The sequence below is a fragment of the Vulpes lagopus genome, chromosome 11 (assembly GCF_018345385.1).
Source record: "Vulpes lagopus strain Blue_001 chromosome 11, ASM1834538v1, whole genome shotgun sequence".
Taxonomy (NCBI): domain Eukaryota; kingdom Metazoa; phylum Chordata; class Mammalia; order Carnivora; family Canidae; genus Vulpes; species Vulpes lagopus.
The window spans coordinates 21,472,706-21,495,005 of NC_054834.1; the positions used below are offsets into that span (position 1 = coordinate 21,472,706).

Below are 22,300 nucleotides of genomic sequence, written 5' to 3' on the forward strand. Positions count from 1 at the left end.
GATGTTCCTCAGCTTTTCCTTCCACATGACTTTTGTTCAACATTTGGTGTGTATCATTGACTGGTACATAGATTTCTTGATCATAACAAACTTTTCACAGCTTCCTTTGAGTATCTTTTTCACTACCATAGTCTTGGGCTGTAAATGCCAGCCTGAAGAAGTCAGCCTAGGAAACAAAGCATCATTGCTTCTGAATAGTAAATCTAGGGCTGTAGGGGAAGCACTGGTTGAATCAGTATTTTTTTTTCAATAAATAACTTATTCCCATTTGTCGAGAAAACTGAGGTATGGAAATGTTAAGAAGTGCATTTACATGTGCTCAAAAAACAAGTGTAGCACTCTGATCCATTGTTGGATCGCACGGACTATCAAGGCTCTTCTCTTGACCGTCAGGAACTACCATCAGCAATCACGGGACCTTCTTGCTTCCTTGAACCTGATCCCAAGTCTGGAGCAGATGCTAATTGATCACACCACCCTTTCCAGCTGACTCTGAACTTAACCCTAGTCTTAAGAGAAATGTGCACACAGGCACTAGTGATTGGCAAGAGTTGACCGTCAAACAGCTGTTTTCTGTCCCAAAGTTAGAATGCTCTCCCTCTCTCTCTCTCTCTCTCTCTCTCTCTCTCTGAAATTTGGCTCTTTGTTGATGTATCTGCAGAATGGGAGTATTGGATGAGAAAATTTCTAGTCTTTGGTCATCTTTAAAAAAAAAATTAGTGTGGCAATCTATATATTCCCAGGAAATACGTAATTAAGGAATTCCTAGGTATTCTCCATAAAAGAAAATATATTTGAATTCAAATATGTTTACAGTATAAAAGTAGTATTACCTATGAACTCACATTCATTTTGCTTCCCTTCAAACATTGTTTCCTCAGGGTGGAAATTTCTCATGCTTGATCACAGCCCAGAGATAATTTGGTCCTGGAAAATGCACACACCATATCTTTATTCATCTAGACGGCTTATCCTGTATGTGAAGAAAAAGAAAAAAAAATGAAGAAGAGCCACACACAGTTGAAATATTCCATGTGTCTGGTCTTCACTGAGGCATATTCTCCTGAGAATAACCATTTGAAATATGTTTTACAAATTGAATTTTTAATGGAATATATGTAGTATGAGGTCAGGAGAAATTCTTTAGTTACTTCTTTGAAGTTTAGTGTTGTAAAAATAATGCCAACACAGATTGAGGAATCTTTTGAAATTACATAACTGTGGTTTAGTCTTGCTTTTTAACCTAGAGGTATAATCTTTTTTCCCTTTTGAAAGACACCAGCAAAGCACTGCTCCGAGAAATCTCTTTCCCACCTCCCCCTGCCTTTTGGCCATAATTATGCTCCCATCTCCCCCGAGCGGATGAAGTCCCAGCCACCATGTGCAGTCTTTGTGCTTTCAGCCTGCAGCCCAGGAAATTACTACCTGTGTGGGCAGATCCTTAGTGCCTAACTGCTAGATCACACAAAACGCAGGACTCAGCAAGACAGAAGGAATGGGAGAGAAAAGGGAAAGGGGAGTGGGAGAGAAAGAAAGAAACGTCCGCCTCTTCCACCAGAATACTCATTTTTGAGAGTTTCATAGCAAGGTTTACAAGGCAGAGTAGAAAGATGGGGATGTGTGTTCCCTTATAAATGGAAACCAAGAAAAATACATAAAATAACCTTAGTGACATTTAAGAATATGTTTACTACAAAGAGAATATACTCACCAAGTGAAAACTCTGTGCCAGAGCTTACCATGTTACTCACAACCCCCCCCCACCCCAAGGCTATTTACTACAGATTATTATCTTCACATTATAGGCGAAGAAATTGAAGCAAGGAGTTATTTTTAAAAATTGTCCAAAGTTCTGGGTGGGGCTTAAGTAGTGATTCTGGCATTTGACTCCTGGGCCGCTGACCCCCAAACCCAGCCCCTGAATCGTGCTATCGCATTGCTAGGACAGACTTCTGCATGACATATGCATCTTTCTCAGAGCCTTTATAGCACCGCAGAAAATGTGTGATAATTCCTCAGTAATTCTTAATAGGAAAGAACTATGGAAAGACCTGTTTTGAAGGCTCATCAGTTCTGCACAGCTTTTAGCCTGTAAGCAGATGCTATTTTAGGAAGTGCCTGTATCCTTCTCTGCTCTGCAACGCCCCAAGACAACCCCTAATACAGCCTATTAGGGTGTCACATGACTAAGTCATCAGGTAATTTACAGCATGTGGCAGGACAGGGATAGAGAATCTGGAGATGGTCTGTCTTAGGGGCCGTGCCTGCATCCCACTGTCCAGAGCATTGGATGGATGACTATGTTCTAGGGAAATGAGACCTAAAGATGCCAATTAGTCATCACATGTCATTATCAGTGTTAACCCCAGAAAACATCGCCTTCAATTCAGTATTCTTTTGGACATAACAAAAATTCGGAGGCATGTGAAAGCAGTCTTGTGTGGTAATCCACATGGGCATTAATACACGATCTACTTACAGAGGCAGGATGTGTAAATGTTTTTCCATTTTGCAGCACCTAATATTTTAACTTCAGTTTAAATATCTGACCCCTCACCAGTAAACAGTAGCCTCAGAGGTATCTAAAAATGAATTTGCCTGGCTCCAGCATCTTTGGCGTTCCTCCTCCTTCCTTCCCGACACTGGAAGTGTTCAAGCAGAGGATGGTGGCCCATCTTCCAGGGCAGTAACAGAAATAGTACCTATGCTACTAGAAAGTTTGAATGGGAAGGTTCAAGAGCCCGTCCTGGTATAAGCAGTTATGACTGTGGGAGATTGTGCAGTATTGTTGTACTAGGAATAAGGAAGAATATAAATCTTAATTATGAGTTTTAAACTGTTTAGAATACAATTTAAACCTAAACCAATTTCTATACGAGTGGTGGTAAATTGAATTAGGTTTTTTTTTTTTAATCTTTTGGCTACATTCCCTGCAGCTAATCTATATGGTTATGCCATGTGGTTGGGACAGGAAACACCTGTCTCCCTGCTTGCTAGCACTCACTTAACATGATCCCTGGCAAAACAGTTTTTTCAGGCCAGTCCAATTCACGAGAGGTCATTTCAATATGGACTATTTCAACTTGTATTACAAACCATCAGTGTTTAACAATTTTCAAGCACTTTCTGGATATGAATCATTATATAGTCACTAGAGGTTTTTAACTATTGTCCTGAGGTCCTCTGAAAGAGATCATTTGCAAATTTCAAATTCATTGGGATTTCAATACATAAAATACCTTATTTTTACATTTTTATTGTCAGAGAGAGAATATATCTCACCTTGCAAAATGGAATGTGTATTTCTAGTTCTTTGTTTTTAAAAAGCATAATAAATAAATCCATTGTTAGAGTCTCGAATGTCAGTGCAATATATTTGCCTTATGGCTTTTAGTTTCTTTCTTTTTACAGTGCTCGAAAACAGAATCCTCATATTTAATATCCCACTCAGGTTCTGGCTTTGGATTTTGAAATGCAAAGTTTGACAGTTACAACCAATACAGATGCTTCAGATATGCTAAAAATGTCAGCTTTGGGAATGAATATCTAGGCCTTTTTTTTTTTTTTTTTTAAACATTGCCGTGGTTTCATAATTGGCAATCTGCCTAGAGTGACCAAAAAAAACAATGAGTTTGGGCAATTGCTTTACCATTCCCTCTGGAGTGAGCATGCTCCTTTCTAAAAGGAGATTGGGATAAAAAGACAAGGCTCGCCCCACCCCCAACATAGAAGAGTTAAGAGGCAAATATGGACTTAAAAACACCAATCAACAATTACTGCGTTAGTCTGTCATCCTGTACGACTCCTGGGTTGCTTGACAGGGCTGTTTTCACCCCTGATTTCACCCCTTTTCCAACTATCACCAGACAAAACTATTTGATATCCCAACTAAATCCCATGTGGCTCCAGCTCTGAGTTATCAGGACACTATGTACCTTACCCTTTAAATCACAGTCGGCTGGATCTCCTGTTTTACAACCAGCTTAGTTTTAAAAAGTCAATTTGACAGACCTCAATATAACACCATGTATCTTCGATGAAAGCAATCAATTTTATGCATAAACTATAATTTGACCTACCTGTAAACGCTCGCTACTCCATCAACCTGCCTTGTACACCAGTAAAGAATGAGCTGATGAAGCCTAGATTGAGCAGTCGGGCGACCAGGTAAACCATAAGACCAATGTTTAAGCAGATGAAATTAGAAATGTTGGCAGATGCGCTCACTTTGCAGTATAGCCCAGCCCCATGCCACGACCCCTATCTCCAGGACCTAGAGAAGTTTGTGGACAGTGAACTATTTCAATAATGAGGTTGATCCATAGAGTGGGGGAGGGAAATGAAGTTGGAAGGAATCATCTACCCTGTGTCTCCCTTCCCCCCTCCAAAAAAAATATTACCTGGCATGAGTTCTCTGGGGATCAAGGTGTCTATACATGGTAGAAATGGGCAACCAGCGGTGCCTGGGTGGTTCAGGCAATTGTGTCATCCTCTTGATTTCGGCTCAGGTCATGATCTCAAGGTTGTGAGATAGAGGCCTGTGCACCCCCCACCCCCAATCAGGCTCCAAGCTCAGCACAGAGTGAGAATCCTGCTTTGGATTCTCTCCCTCTCCTTCTGCCCCTCCTCCCACTTCTGCAGATCCTTGTTCCCTCCCTCTAAAAAACAATATGTAAAATCTTAAAAAAAAAAAAAAAAAGTCCACCATATGTCAACATTTCTCAGGAATCTGTCTCCCTCAATGAACATGTCGGTCTAAACCCAGGGAATTCTCTGCCAGTTCTCAATTTATTGCATAGTATTAAAAAATGCTTTACACTTTGGGAATCCTATCCTTACCAAGAAAACAAAGATAGCTCAGAATATGAACAGGCTTTTTCCTTACAGCAAGAATCTACCAATCCCTACATGGAGATATTTCATAATTGAGATGAGTTCTTAAATTATCCCATGGATGAGGATTCTAATTTGGAGATTTAAAAAAATGAGGAAGACCATACCTTACCAGTTAAATGAAAAGGTAGCGACCTACCTTTGCCTTTGAGGGAGTGGCCCACATGCAAGCTGAGCAAAGCTCAGAGACACATTTCCTAAGATACCCACTTCAACTCTGGCCAAATTTTGAACCTTTATTTTATTTTGTTTTGTTTTTGTCAGTGTGACTCAGCACATTGTAGCCAATCAGCAAAAATGTAACTAACCTCATTCTAATCACTGAGACTCCTGCTCCATCAACCCCCTCTTCTGCGCTTCATAAACCTTACTGTAACCTTCCTGAAACCAGCTTCTTTGTGATTCGTAGTTTTGAATTCCTCTCTCTACAGCCACAGTTTGTTTCTTAACCAGTAAAATATCCCTGTCAAGTCAAGCACTTGGATTATTTTTTGCCCCCCTTACATATCAAATCTTAAGTCTAGGAAGGGAAGAAAACAAGGAGGAAGGCAAGATATTTAATAGGACAATTCAGATGAAATAAAAATAAAAATTTTGATTTGTATCTAGTTATACCCTGAACAGTGTGGGCCATATCTTCTGGGCAGAGATTTTGTGAGATTTTTCTGCTCTTGAATTGTCCAAGTAAAGATGACTATGAAGACACAGAAATAGTTAGCTTATTATTACCTCCCCGAAAGATTTTAGGAAGGTGTTTGAGAGGAAGTGTTTTGGATTATTCTACTTTCTACTTTAAAAATGTAAAAGGAGATTTGATAATAAAACAATTTCCCTCCTCCACCACCTGAATGCTAACCTCTTCTCTTTCCTTCTACCACCTGCCACTCTGAGTTCACACGAGATGGAATGCCTTTGACTAAATCTCAGTGTCGATTTTCAGTTGATTAAGTGGTGGTTTCTTACGTTTTAGAATCAATTTGAAACATACTGATTTCTTTTGTGAGAAAAAAATAACATTTTTTTTTAGTAGTGTTCTAAGATAGACTGGCAAATTCAAATGCTTGTTATATATTATTGAAGCACCTGGGTAAAATGTTTCATGTTGTAATTTGAAACCCAGAGTGAGATCAACTGTGGCAGGAGGTTTGGGGGACTTTGTTGAAAATAGTGGAATAGTTTAATCTATTTCGTGGAAGTTCTTAAAGGAGTAGACCTCAGAGACTCTTGGTATGAAGGCAGAAATAGAACTTAGTTTAAAAAAACTAAATCTCACAACAAGGTTCTAAAATGACCAATTGTAAAACCGAATCCTGTAGAGCAGTAGCCACTAGCTCTCTGCCACATGCTAAAATTCACAGGGTTAAGGCATGAAATTGGAAGTAAAATTGGCTTGTGATGAATAAAGAAGAGAAATGGGAATAGCTTGAATCTTCAGGTACCCCTAAATTAAGTCCTCTGTACTATTTACCCCCAAGTACGTAGTAACATTCTCTCTTCCTTCCCCACAACATGAAGTGGGGTTCCCTGAATGCAGAATAGAGGTAATGGGCATATGAGATCTGCCTCACATTTGAATAGGGGAGGTAAGAGCTGAGACTGTAGGTTTAATCTGGGAAAACGATCTTTTTTTAAAAAAAAGATTTTGTTTATTCATGACAGACACGGAGAGAGATAGAAGTAGGTTCCATGCAGGGAGCCTGAGGTGGGACTCGATTTCCAGTCTCCAGGATCAGGCCCTGGGCCCAAGGCAGATGCTAAACCACTGAGCCATCCAGGCTGCCCAGGAAAAAGATCTTTTATCCCAGGAGTTGAACAGCAATGCTGTTACTGAGAGAGTTAGCTTTGTAAGAACACACCAAGACTTGTAAACACAGATCTGTGATTCCTTATAGAACATTTTAGAAGCAGTAAGACTCTGAATCCCTGTTTTTTTTTTTTTTTTGAATCACTGGTTCTTTTAATCTATCTGTTCTATAAGCTATCATGGTATACTTTCCAGAAAAATGGGGTGGTGCTTCTCCCTCATCATTAATTTGAAGTTAGTTTCTTCTTCCTCTAAAGAATTGTAATTGTTAAAAAAAAAATTGCAAATAAAAGGCCATTTTCTGGACAGATACAGATCAACATGGATTTTTGAGTGAGTATTCTTGCTTTGGCCTTATAGGCAATATTACAAAGCCTTCTGAAACATTTAGAAGCTTATTTTTGTAAGCTGCCACTCTAGAGAAGATGGGAGAAAGGGAATTCACAAAACGTGAACTTTCCAGTGCTGGAAAGATTTCTGCAGAATGAAGTCAAGAGTTTATGTATCAGTTTCAGGAAAGAATCTGAAGACACCTGGGAACTTGCAGCCTTCTTTTGAAGATGACTTCTATTCAGACAACCTCAGAATTGAAATGTGGATTTCTTATTTTTTGTCTGACAAAGACAACATCAATAAGGTATACCTTGCCAAAGATGATGTCAGCCTCGAGGACAGAAAAGATTTGATATGATTTCAAAGAAATGTCTTAGAGAATTCTGAATTTCCTTGACATAAGCTGCCCTTATCTGGAGAAGTGGATGTGAAAATTTACTCCACTTCTGTTTGCTAATGCTTACTTTCCTGAATTGGGATTTTCTGTATCCTGCTGTTAGATAGAAAAGGGTCAAAATTGTTTGTTAATAATAGAATGTGTATTACCATGTGAAAGACCACTTGCCAATTCAAATTATTATTCATACCCACAACAGCAGCCTTTATGTTGAAAATTACTTCAAGCAGAATTAAACTAATTTGCACAAGTTGAATTTAGCTCTATTTTTTTAAGGGAAATGACATTAGGTTTTGTAGCAAAATTCCTAAAGATGTTTAATTTTTGAAATACATTTTTTTAAGTTTCACTGTATGAAGGAAAACTTGAATGCAATACAGTGAATTTTAGATAAACTTTTTGAATGCAAGTGTTAATATAGTAGAATAAACAGAAATGGAAAAAGTTTGTAGTCTTAAAAAGACCTGTGGTAACAGTATGGTGCTGGCAAAAATAGACACATAGATCAGTGGAACAGGGTAGAGTACCCATACATAAACCCATGCTTATCTGGTCAATTAATCTACAGCAAAGGAAGCAAGAATATACAACGGGAAAAATACAATCTCTTCAATAAATGGTGTTGGGAAAACTGGATCACTTTCTTACACCATATACAGAAATAAACTCAAAATCAGCTACAGACCGAAGTGTGAGACCTGAAACCATAGAATTTGTATAAGAATGTGTAGGCAGAAAAAAAAAAAAAAGAATGTGTAGGCAGTAATCTATTAGACATTTGCTTAACAACACATTTACAGATATGTCTTTTCAGGAAAGGGCAACAAAAGCAAAAATAAACAATTAGGACTACACCAAAATAAAAAGCTTTTGCATAGTAGAAGAAACCATTAACAACAACAAAAAACCCTGGTGAATGGGAGAAAACATTTTCAAGTAACATCTCTGATAAGGAATTAATATCTAAAACATATAAAGAACTTATATAACTCAATACCAAGGAACCCAAAATAATCCAAATAAAAATGGGCAGAGTACATGAATAGATAGGTTTCCAAAGAAGACCTGGAGATGGCAAACAGACCCATGAAAAGATGCTTAATGTCAGTAATCATCAGGGAAATTTAAACACAATGAGATACCACCTCATGCCTGTCAGAATGACTAGTATCAAAAAAGTAAGAAATAATTGTGGGTGAGGGTATGCGCAAAGGAACCCTCGTGTGCTGTTAATGGCAAGGTTAATTGGTGAAATCACAGTGGAAAACAGTATGGAGTTTTCTTAAAAAATTAAAAACACCACCATTAGGATCCAGTTATTCCACTAGTGGGTATTTACCCAAAGAAAATGAAAACATTAATCTGAAAATATCTATTCACCCTTGTGTTTACTGCAGCATTATTTACAGCAGCCGAGATATGGAAGCACCAGAGGTGTTCTGTGATAGATGCATGGATGAGGAAGATTCTGTGCACCCCCACAGAGGTTGATGAATACTAGGATATTACTCAGCCATAAAAGGGAATAAGATCTTGCCATTTGCAACATGGGTGGACCTAGAGGATATCATGTTAAGTACATAAGTCAAAGCGAGGTACCTTATGATTTCACGTAGGTGGAATCTAAGAAATTAAAACACAAACCAAACAAAAATCCCTGATAGAGTAAAATAATGATTGCCAGAGGGGAAAGGGTTAGGGGGTGGGTGAAAAAGAAGAGGAATAAGAGGCACAAACTTCCAGGGGCATCTGGGTGGCTCAGTTGGTTAAACATCTGACTCTTGGTTTTGGCTCAAGGTCATGATATCCGGGTCCTGAGACCAAGTTTCACATCAGCATCCAATCTGGAAGTAGAGTCTGCTTAAGATTCTCTTCTTTTTCATGTCTCTCTCTCTCTCTCTTTCTCTTTCTCTCTCTCAAAACAAAAAGGGGAAGAGGGTACAAACTTCCAGTTACAAGTCACAGAGATGAAAAGTACAGTATAGGAAATATAGTCAATAATACTGAAATAACATAGTAGAAACAATCAATAGGTATAAGACAAGGAGCCACTTTTATGTGGTATACTTTTTTTGTAAGATTTTTCAAAGATTAGCAATATATACACCCTTTCCTGCATTTTTAAAAAAGATGTTATTTATTTATTCATGAGATAGACATAGGCAGAGGGAGAAACAGGCTCCCTGTGGAGAGCCTGATGTGGGACTGGTTCCCAGGACCTGGGATCATGACCTGAGCCGAAGGCAGACACTTAACCAACTGAGCCACCAAGGTGACCCCTTGCCTGCACTTTTTAAAAAAAATTTCTCTGTAATATTTTTTGACAATCAGTAACAAGTCTTCTGATTTTCATAATATAAAAATAATTTAACATTTTATGAACTCTTAAAATTGGAGCCTCATTATATTTCTATTGAATATACTTTTTATTTTTAGACCCTGTTTAATAAGGGCTATATCTTTAAATATCCATATGATCTTTGAAAGATACTTTTGTAGTTAGCCCCCATTGGCCATATTTACTAAAAGTATTCAGAAGACTCTGTTTAAATATTTCAACATCCAAGTGCTAGTCCTTTCTATTTTCATTTTCTTAAATATTTATTTGTATATATCGAGAAAGCAGGTTTAATATTTCTGAGTCATATTCATACCTGATAATACTATAGTTTCAAACAAAACTTACTACAGCTTTCAAAAAATCATCCTAACTGCAATGGAAGTTCTTATTTTATAAATTTTCACTTTAAAGCAGCAGTGATGTGATGTAGTGGTCTAGATCACCATCTTCAGTTCCAGTCTGATCTTTGCTCAATTTTAAATAACTTATATTTTAAAATTACATTGTACAATGATATAAATCATATTTTTATTCTATTGATTTATGTAAAATGTATTTGCTAAGCTCACTATCTTCCCATGATATGAGGAAAAGTATAAGGAAAGGAATAGTTGGGTTGTTAGTGGTGGTGGGTTTTTTTTTTTTTTTTTTTATAATATGGAGACTGATTATGTGTTTGGTTTTAGTAGTGCATTCTTTATGACTTTTGTGTAATTTTGATAACTTATCAAGAATTACTAATTTTCAAACATTGAATCCTTTTATCTGTCCACAATGTATATTTTCTTTGTTTTTCTAAGTCTAACCTACTTGTCTATTTACACATCATTATAATACTATACTGAACTAATTTCTTAGATGTGTCGTCTACTGAATTGACTGATTTTTATAGTATCTATTCAGTTACCTAAAATATAATTTTTTACTATGCTACCAGTATTTTAGTTAAAATCATTTAAAAAATCTTATCGATGAGTGACTGTTTTACATCTTTCTTAAATACGTAAGACCTATGTAAGACACATATACATATATACATCTGTATCTGTAAAAGGTATGTACATATATGCCTTTTATTACATATATACATCTCTATGTACATCTATATCTGTAAAAGGCACTTTTAATTATTGCCTTATTGCACTGGCTAGAACCTGCGGCCCAATATTGAAGGAAAGTGGTGAGAGAAGACATCCTTATGATGCCCCTAATCATAGAGGGGGATGTATTAGAGTTTTATCAATAAGCACATTAGTTTTAGGTTTTTCAGAGATGCCCTTCGCCATTCTGTGCAAGTTTCCATCTTATTGCTAGCTTATGGAAAGTTGCTATTTCAAATGGCTGTTGTATATTGTCTTTTTTTCTAATTTTATAAGCTTGAACCACTTTAACCTCTGGCATTTTATAAAACCCTCACTTCTGGCAACTACAAACCCGTTCTCTGTATCTATGAATTCAGTTATTAGGTTCCCATATAAACGATATGATACAATATTTGTCCTCTAACTTATTTTGCTTAGCATTAAGCTCTCAAAGTCAACCCATGTTTCACAAACGCCAAGATTTTCTTCTTCTTTGTGGTTGAATAATATCCCATTGTGCATGCACATGTGTGTGTGTGTGTCTGTGTGTATCACATTTTCTTTATTCACCCATTGATAGATATTTATCTTCATGTCCTATTATAAATAATATTGCATTGAACATGATGCTGCAGCTATCTTTTTGAGAGTGATTTTGTTTTCTTTGGATAAATAGCCAGAAGTAGGATTGGTGAATCATGTGGCATTTGTATTTTCAATTTTTTGAGGAGTCACCATACTGTTTTATATAGTGGCTGCACAATTTACATTGTTACCAACAGTACAAAGAGGCTCACTCTTCTCTATATCCTTCCCAACATGTATTATGTCTTATCCTTTTGAAAATATCTATTCCAGTAAGTGTGAGGGGACATCTAATTGTGGTTTTGATCTGTATTTCCCTGACAACTAGTAATACTGAGGACATTTCCTTGTACCTAAGCCATTTGGATGTCTTCTTTGGAAAAAATGCCTATTCTAGTCTTTTGTCCATTTTTTAAAATTAGACTTTTTTTTTTCTGTTGTAGGAGTTCTTTATATACTTTGGATATTAATCCTTTATCAGAAAGTTGTTTGAAAATACTCTCATTCCACAAAGTAACTTCAGTTTTTAATAGTTCCATTTACTACACAGAAGCATTTTAGTTTGGGGCACCTGGGTGGCTCAGTGGTTGAGCGTCTGCCTTTTTTCGGGTTATGATCCTGAGATCCAGGGATCAAGTCCCACATCAGGCTCCCTGTGGGGAGCCTGCTTCTCCCTCTGCCTATGTCTCTGCCTCTCTGTGTCTCTCATGAATAACCAAATACAATTTTTTTTAAAAGAAACATTTTTATTTTGATGAATTTCCTTTTTTATTTTTGCTTTTTGTTGCCTTTGCTTTTGGTGTCAAATCCAAAAAATCATTGCCAAGACTGATGTCAATGAGCTAACTTGCTGTATTTTCATCTAGGAGTTTTGTTGTTTTAGGTATTACGTTCACATCTTTCATTCATTTTGAGTCGATTTTTATGTAAGATGTAAGATCATAATGGCCCAGTTTCATTCTTTTGTGTATAGCTATCCAGTTTTCTAAGCACTACTTATTGAAGATAATGTCCTTTCCCTATTGTATATTCTTGGATCCTTTATTGTAAAGTAATTGGCCATATATGTGTGAGTTTATTTCTGGCCTCTGTATTCTGTTCCATGATCTATGTGTCTGCTTTTATGTCAATATCATACTGTTTTGATTGCTGTAGCTTTGTAGTATAGTTTGAAATCAGGAAGTGTGATGCCTCCAGCTTTCTTCTTCAAAATTGCTTTGGTTTATCATGATCTTTTGTGGTTTTCAAAAATTATACAACAGTTATTTCTATTTCTGTGAAAAATGTCTTTGGAATTTTTATAGGGATTGCATTGAATCTGTAGATTGCTTCAGGTAATATGAACATTTTAATATTCATGAGCATGGAAAGTGTTTCCATTTATTTGTATGTTCTTTGATTTCTTTCAACAATTCTTTATACTTTTCAGTGTATAGGTCTTTCAATTCCTTAGTTACATTATTTTTAGGTATTTTTATTTTGTTGTATCAAGATTATTTTTCTTAATTCCCTTTTATTATTTAATGTATTGTATAGAAATGCAACTGATTTTTGCATTGCATATTGTGATAATTTATTTTGCAATATGTATTCATTTGCATTAATAATTGCATATTGCAAAATGCATACTGATTTTTGTATACTGTAACATTACTGTATTCTTCTCACAGTTTTTCTGTGGAATCTTGAGAGTTTTCTGTATATATCCTTTGCAAATAGAGACATTTTTATTTCTTCTATTCTGATTTGTATGCCTTTTATTTCTTTTTCTTGCCTAATTTCCCTAGCCAAGATTTCCATTAGATATGTTGAACAAAACTGGTGAGAATGAGCATCTTTGTCTTGTTCATGATCTTAGGGGAAAAGCTTTCTGGTTTTTACTTTTGAGTTTGATGTTGGCTGTGGGCTTGTCTTGTAGGTCTTTTATTATGCTGAGTTGCATTCCCTGTAAAGTCACTCTATTAAGTTTTTATCACAAATGGATGTTGAATCTTGTCAAATGCTTCCTCTGCAACTATGATGATCCTTTGATTTTTACCTTTCATCTTGTTAATGTATACCACATTGATTCTGGATGTTAAACCATCCTTGTATCCTTGGAATAAATCCTTCTTGATTGTAGTATATGATTCCTTTAATATGCTATTGAATCCAGTTTGTTAGTATTTTATGAAAAATGTTTGCACCTGTATCCATCACAGATATTGGCCTATAATTATTTTTCTTGTATTATCTTTCTTGGTTTTGTAATATAAGGGTGAAGCTATCCTCATTAAACAATTGTGGAAGTACTCTCTCTTCTATTTTGTTAGTTTTATTGAAAAGTTCAGTAACAATTGGCATTAACTCTTCTTTGACTATTTGTTATAACTCACTCATGAAACCATTAAGTTCTGTGCTTTTCTTTAGGAGATTTTTGATTACTGATTCAATCTCTGTATTTTTATGATCTGTTTTTATTTCTTACAAATTCAACTTTTGTAACTTGTATAATTCTAGAAATTTCTTGTAGGTCATTCAGTTATTGTTCATAACTATCCCTTATGTTTTTGTTTCTGAGGTATTTATTGTAATGTCCCCTCTTTTATTTCTGATTTTATTTGAGACTTCTTGCTTTTCCTTAATTATTATGGCTAAGGAGCTGTCAAGTTTTTCAGAAAACTACTTTTCATTGTTTTTTTTTTTTCTGGTTCACTTTTTTGTCCCATATTTATTTCTGCTGTAATCTTTATTTCCTTGTTTCTGCTAACTTTGGACCTAGTTTGTTCTTTTTATTTTATTTCCTTGAATTGCAATGTTCAGTTGTTTACTAGAGATTTTTCTTCTTTTCCAATAAATGCATGTATTGCTATAAATTTCCTTCTTTTGTATTTGCTGTATTCTATAGGTTTTTATGTATTTTGTTTTCATTTTTGTCTCAAATTTAAAAATTTGATTCCAAATTATTGTTTAAGAATGTGCTGTTGAGTTTCTATATATCTATGAATTTTCCTACGTTCTTACTATCATTGATTTCTAGTTTCATTCCATTTTGGTTGGAAAAAATACTTGAAATTACAGGTGAACCTTGAACAATAACTGGTTTGAACTTTGCAGGTCCCCTTATACACATTTTTTTTCAATAAATACAGTGCAGTACAGTAAATGTATTTTCTATTCCTTATGATTTTCTTTTATTTTTAAAATATTTTATTTATTTATTCATAAATAAATATGAGACACAGAGAGAGGCAGAGACACAGGCAGAGGAAGAAGCAGGCTCCTCACAGGGAGCCTGGTGTGGGACTCGATCCCTGGACCCGGGATCACGCCCTGAGCCAAAGGCAGGTGCTAAACCACTGAGCCACCCAGGGATCCCCTAGAAACAAGACTTTAAAGTCTACTTTATCTAAGATCATTATAGCTACTCCTGCTTTCTTTGGGTTGCCATTTGTAAGATGTTTTTTCATTTTTCATCTCCTTATCTTCAGCCTATATATGTCTTCTAAAAGAAGTCTCTTGTAGACAGCATATCACTGAATCTTATTTTTGTTTTTCTTTTTTGAATCCATTCAGCCACTGTATGTGATTGATTGGTGAGTTTAATCCATTTACATTTAAGATAATTATTGATAAGTGACAAGTTTCTATTACTATTTTGTCAATTTTTTTCTACTTGTTTTGCAGGATTGGGATTTTGCTTTTTTGTTTTTGTTTTGTTTTGTTTTTTTGGTCCCATTCATCTTCCTCAAATCACTTCCTTTATTATGTGGTTATTTTTTAGGAAATTTATTTTCTTTTTGTGTGTATCTTTCATGCATTTTTTTTGGGGGGGGGATTACCCTGAGGTTTAGGTAAAATATGTTGTAACTACAACTACAGGTTGACAAATATGTAACTTCAATCACATACAAAACATTATACTTTTACTCCATCCTATACATACTTTGTGTTCTAGTAGTCAGAAGTTGATTCTTCTCATGTTACATATCCATTAAAAAGTTTTTACCTATTAGGATAATATTAGAATTTTAAAAACCTTTATAGTACTTTGTTAATCTGTATATGTCTACATACTTAGCTTTACCTCTGAGGTTTATGCTTTCATATGCTTTTATACTGCTTAGTAGTTTTTCACTGCAATTTGGAGAACTTCCCTAATAATTTCTTACAAATCAGGTCTAGTGGTGATGGATTTCCTCAGTTTTTGTTTGTCTAGGAATGATTTTATTTCTTCTCTATTTTTTAAAGGATAATTTTGCTGAGTATAGTATTCTTGGTTGGCAGTTTTTTTTTCTTCTTGGAGTACATTAAATACTACATCCCACTCTTTCCTAGATTGCAAAGTTCCTCCTGAGAAAACGGTATATATTCTTAATAGGCTTCTTTATGAGGATTTGCTTTTCTCTTGATTCCTTTAAAATTTCCCTTGACTTTTACAATTTGATTATAATATGTCTTGGTTAGCCTTCTTTGTGTTGTTCCTTTTTGAGAACCTGTAGCTTTTTGAATCTTGATGCTCACTTCCCTCCCAAAGTAGGAGAGTTTTTACCCATTATTTATTTAAATAAGTGTTCTGCCCTTTTTCTCTTTCTCTTCTTCTGGGACTCCTATGATGTACACATTGCTTCTCTCCTTAGTTTCCCACAGATTTCTTCACTATTTTCATTCTTTTCCATTTTTTTCCTGTTTTTTTTTCTGACTGGGTAACTTCAAATAGCCTGTCCATAAGTTTGTAGAGTCTTTCTTCTGCTTGATTAATCTGTTGAAGCTCTTTAAAGTACTCTTAAAGCTTTCCATTGCATTTTCATTTCATTCATCATATTCTTCAGCTCCAGTATTTGTTTGTTTGTTTTTTGTAGTTTCTCTTCCCCCTCGAAGTGTAACATCAAGGGGGTTACTCTTGGTGCCTAGCTATGGCAGACCAGGAGATAAAGTGACACAAACAAAATGTTTTCTCTGCTTTTCTGTCAGTCATGCTCACTTTCTATGCTCTACAGTGTTTCTGAATCTCCTTTATTGCATTCTAGAGCTCTCCCAGAGCTATTTTTGTTGTTACATAGTTGTTGATTCCTTTGTTTTGCTGTGTCTGGGGGACGAGGGGAGGGCAGAGCAAGCACTGGGATCTCATAGTATGCTATCTTTCCAACTTCACCTGTTAGCTTTTCCTTCTTTATTATCTGTATCATATCTCTCCAATAATAAGAAACCTAGTTCCCATAATCCAGGTTATCTGTGTGTGTGTGTGTGTGTGTGTGTGTGTGTGTGTGTGTGTGTATAAATTCCTTTTTGTCTTTAGCTCTATAATTTCTAGTCAGACATTTCCCTAGGTTAATTCAGCATATTTATGTCATATATTGGTATGCAATATATTTTATTTGTTGGAGTCTGTATTCCATTGTGGGCATCCTCCAGCATCTTGGTTGATAATCTTTTCTCTTTTTCTAATATTACATACATTAAATTTAACTGTGGTGTATAGTTCTATAAGTTTTAACAAATGCAGATTCATATATCCACCATTGTAATATAATAGAAGAGCTCCCTTGTGTGTCTGTTTGTAGTCAACTTCCCACTCCAGTAACCACCAGCAATTACTGATCTTGATTATATTGCCTTTACCAGAAGGTTATATAAATGGAATCAGTTAATAGGTAGTCTTTTCTGTCTGGCTTTTCTACTTAGCAAAATGCATTTAAAAATATCCATGTAACATAAAACAATACCTCCATTTCTTTTTATTTCTAGACCATCTTAGATTATTTGTTTCTCCAATCTCATTGGAAGACAACACACATTGCTTCTAGTTTTAGCTATTTTGAATAAAACTGCTATAAACAGATTTTGTGTGTGACCATAAGTTTTCAAATAACCTGGGTAAATACTTAGAATTGTAATTGCTAGATCATATGATAAGTCTATAATTTTATAAAAAAACTGCCAAAATGTCCTCCAAAGTGCCTGAACCATTTTGAATGCTCTAAGCAAGTAATGTCCCACATCCAAGCCTACATTTATGTGACAACTTTTTAAAAATTTTACTTAATACATGTATAGTGGAATCCCATTGTTCTGATTTACATTTCCCTAATTACAAATGATGTTGAGCATCATTTCATGTATTTTCCAACTGTTTATCTTCGGTGAAGTTATGTTCACATCTTTTGTATATTATTGAGTTGTTTGTTTTATAAATATTGAATTCTGAGGGTTTTTTTTATATGTTCTGGAATAAGCCCTTTATGAAATAAGTGATGTTCAAATACTTTTCAAAGTCTGTGATTTGTCTTTTTATTCTTTTAGTGTTCATTGCAGAGCATTTAAAAAAAACAATGAACTTATTGGCAACTTCTTTCATGGATTTTGCTTTTGATGTTGTCTCAAAAATTTTTTTTTGTCAAAGACATGGCAATATAGATGATCTCCTACGTATTCTTAGACATTTTGGACTTGTAGATCTTAGATTTTGGTCTATGATCATTTTTTTTTACATAGAATGTGAGCTAGATGCTGGAGCTTAATAATTTTTTCTCTCTTTGGCATATTGATGTCCAATTTTTCCAGCCTTATTTGTTGAAAACACTATGTTTTGTATATTGAATTATCTTTGAGTTTTTATTAAAAACAGTTGACAATATTTGCATGTAATTATTGGGATTTTTATTGGATTCCTTGATTTCTGTGTCTTATCTTTCCTGCAATACTACATTGTATTGATAATGAAGTGTTAGAGTAAATCTCGAAATTGAAAAATGTGAATTTTCAATTTTGTTCTTTTATAGAATTGTTTAATCTAGTTCCCTTACCTTTGCATATGAATTTTAGAATCAGCTAGTCAGTATCTAGTAAGTGCTTGTTGAATTTTTCATTGGAATTGTATCAGATCTATTAACCAAATTGGAAAGAACATTATGACAATATTCAGATTTCTAATTCATAGATGTGCCATTTTTTTCTCAAGTTACTTGATTTATTTATTTTGTTTAATCAGTGAGTTAAAGCTTTCCACATATATATAATGGGAAAATTTGATAGGTTTATATCTATGTATTTCATTTTTCAGCTGTTACTGTAAATGGTATTTTTAACTTTACATTCCAGTAATTAATTCCCAGCATATCCGAATATAATTGATTTTAGTAATTGATCTAATATTTTGGAAACTTACTTAAACTCATTTATTATTTCCAGAAAAAAATAAATTCATTGGGATTTACTACATAGAAAGCTATGTCACCTGAATAAAGACAGTTCCAATTTGTATGGTTTTTATTTTTCTTTCTGTATTCATTAGTTAGAACTTTCAGTGTAATACTGAATAATATTGGTGGTAGAGGACATTCTTGTCTTCAGGTATTAGAATGAAATAATTCAGTCTTTCATGATTAGGTAATATGTTAGCTATAGCATCATAGATACTCTGCATTCAGCATTAGGTTAAAGATTTTGTTTTCTATACCATTTTGCTGAGAGTTTTTATCATGAATGGATATTGCTTTTTGCCAAATGCTTTTTCTACATCTGTTGAGATGGTCATATGGCTTATTCAATTTAGCTTGTTAATACACTCAAATTCATTGATTAAAGTTTCAGTATTGAGCCAACCTTGCATTCTTGGGATAAACTCTACTTGGATATGAAGTGTTATCTTCTTTTATTTATTGCTGGACTAGATTTTCTCATTTTTAAGGGATTTTTGTGCCTATATTGATGAACAATAATGGTCTGTACGTATACTGTCTTTGTCTAGTTTTGATAATATGCTGGAGTCAAAAAATATAGGAAATATTCCTTTTGATTGGAATTGACCATGTAGTTCTACCAGTATGTATCCACTATGTAGTTCTACCAGTATGTAGTTCTGCCTTTATAAATAGCTGGCATTATTCATTTTTAAATGTGAGTAGAATTCACTGTTGAAACATTTGGTCTTTGAGTCAGTTAAAACGGACTTGAAAGATTTTAGGGGTGCCTGAATGCTTCAGTCAGTTAAGCATCTGACTCAATTTCAGCTCAGGTCATGATCTCAGGATCATGAGATTGGGCCCCATATAGGGCTCTGCTCCGGGTGTGGAGCCTGCTTAGGTTTCTCTACCTCTCCCTTCCGCCCTCCACCTCACTTGCTCACTCTCTCTGGAATAAAGGAAGGAAGGATGGAAGGAAGAAGAGAAGCATAATTTAAAAAATAATTTCTTCAATCCTTTAACCACAATTTAATAGACATAGGACTATTTGGTTTAACTATTTCTTCTTCAGTGAGTTTTAATAGTTTGTGTTTTTCAAAGAAGTGCTCCATTTCACCTAACTTATTGAATATATGGGTTTTATCAGCAGTGAGATCTTTATTTGATTCTTGATATAGGCAAATTATGTCCCCTCTTTTGACTCTTAGTTAGCCTGTGTAGATCAGAGACTTCAGCTCATAAAACAATACAACTTACAAAAAATACAAGGAGAAATGGAAACAGCTTCTTAGGGAATTTTAATGTATATTTCTAATAAAGCAAGAGGATAAATATAGTAAGCCAAAATAACATATTTAAGGAGGTAGATCTAACTGACATACATCAAAGACATGATCTTTTCCATGATTTCTGAAATAATCACAAAAATTGACCATATATTACGTCACAAAGGGAACATCCTAAAAATACAAACTAGTAGCACTGCATAAATGACAGTCTCTGATAACACTAAACAAAAAGTCAATATTAATCAATAACAAATACCATAAATAATTATGGTAGTAAACCCTAGTGATAATAGCCCTATTGGATATTAAGCAATTAACAGGAACTAGGAGTTTCTGAAGTGTAACACAAGATAAAATGAGAGCAAACCAAACTAATTAAGACTTATAATTCCTCTTTGAAAATCACCAATTTAATCAAATTGAATACTGCATGGAATTAACCATGTAAAAATTGCTGTGTGCTAGTAGTATGTAGCATAGTTCAACATTATTACTTCTATTTCATTGTTGTTAAAATAGAAAGTTACTTGAACATCTTTGGTTAGTAGCATAAATATATAATACCTCATTTAAACTTTTCATAAAATTTTTGATCAAATTATACATTATTTCTGAGAATGTTTCTATTTTACTACATAATTTATATAGTGCTCTGAGATAATTCTGGAAACATTAGGAGAGATAATTTTATGCTTTGTATTCCATGGTTTATTTTTACATTTCTATTTTCTTAATATTAGGAGAATTTTTAACTTAGTTATTTATAATGATGTTATGACTTTAGATGGTGGAGCTTTGTACTAATTGAAGATCAAAATACTTTAAGATGCAGTAAATTCGGGATGCCTGGGTGGCTCAGTGGTTGAGGTTCTGCCTTTGACTGAGGGCATGATCTCAGAGTTCTGGGATCGAGTCCCACATCAGGCTTCCTGCATGGAGCCTGCTTCTCCCTCTGCCTCTCTCTCTCTCTCTCTCTCTCTCTCTCATGAATAAAGAAAATCTTAAAAAAAAAAAGATGCAGTAAGTTTTTTAATCCCATACATTGGAAAATGTGGGCTTTTAAATATATTAAGTTCTTCTTTACTAACACTTGCAATCAAAAAGTCACTTTTCCACACATTAAAACTTCATATTACATAGTATGTGCTACTGAAGGGAAAATAAATCTCTCAAGCTTACTAGAACTTTATGTCTAAACAGAATTGATGGTGATAGATTAATTTCATGTTTAACACATTTCTAGTGGATTTCCATGGTAATTAAATGGAGGTGGTTTTGTTTTGTTTTAGTGGTTATCTTAAAAGGCTACAAAGAGTATCAACAATAGATCTATAGTCTTACAAAGAATTTGTTTGAGATAGGAGATCTAATGATGTATAGTTATGACAAATAATCAGACACTGTTGTCTTTAGGAGACTATTAAGGTTGAACAAAACATTTTTATTGTAAAGTAGGAAATTAAAGGATTTATATCAATTTCATACAGAGATGAGTGACAAAAGTCCCCTCATTTACTTGTTCTCAGACTTCCTTGAGGACTATTTTAATCCTACACATTTGTTCAGTTGAAATGTAAATTTGTTGAGTGTCAAAATGCATATTTGTTTCAAGGAACAAAACTTGAATCCTATTTCTCCTCTAACTTTGTTTCTATAATTATCCCCTGAAAAACCGAGTGGCTCACTAGCAACATAACATATTTGTAATGCCTTTATCTCAATTCCTGCTTAAGTCATTAAAGGGTGGTTTCTGTCCTTAACACTTCATTGCAATCACAGTCATTAAGGTCAGTGGTTTGCTGTCTAATATCTACTTTGTTTAATCTCATCAACACCATTCACCTAATGGGTCACTGTTTGTCTCCCTCCCCCTTTTTCCTCTTTTTCCTCCTCTTCCTCATTTCATGAGAGTCTCTCCTTTTCTTAGTACCTTCCTGATACAAGGCATGAAATCTGCAGTGAAAAAGTAAGAATAATTATTCCATCTGCAGGTAAACTGTGTGTGCACTTTGGCAAAAAACATTACAGAGTATGTAAAAAATAAACTTTTCAGATGACTTGAATGTCATTTCTGTATTTTAGTTGAAACAATATGCCTCTCCTAAAATATATCATAAAATGAACATTAGTGATAAATTAACCATATTGCTCAAAGGGTGTAAAATGAATGACTTCTCCTGAAACAAAAATGAATACATACAATACAGTTGCTTTGTTAATTTAAGCATTTTAGAGGTCATTTTTCAAACTGTTTTAGTGGCCTAGAGCCAAATTCTATGCTTCAGGTGAACAAAAATCTATCCTTTCTAAATGAACAGAATGGACTGGCAGTTTACTTAGAGGACAGAAACATTTAATGTATTTTCTTTGCTAAAACTATCAATAAAAAGATATAAACTATAAAATATAAAAA

At 34.5% G+C, this 22,300-nt stretch overlaps 1 long non-coding RNA gene across 2 annotated transcripts in view; it reads left to right on the forward strand.

Moving 5' to 3' along the window:
• Positions 1-22,300, forward strand: part of LOC121471835 — a 166,069-nt gene that overhangs the window by 30,763 nt on the left and 113,006 nt on the right. Inside the window, exon 3 of one of the 2 annotated variants that reach the window (XR_005982713.1) lies at positions 882-3,318. The exons of the other annotated variant lie outside the window; for it this stretch is intronic. This is a non-coding gene — a long non-coding RNA (uncharacterized LOC121471835). Of the gene's footprint in view, positions 1-881; positions 3,319-22,300 lie in introns of those variants that run through there. 2 annotated transcript variants of the gene reach the window in all.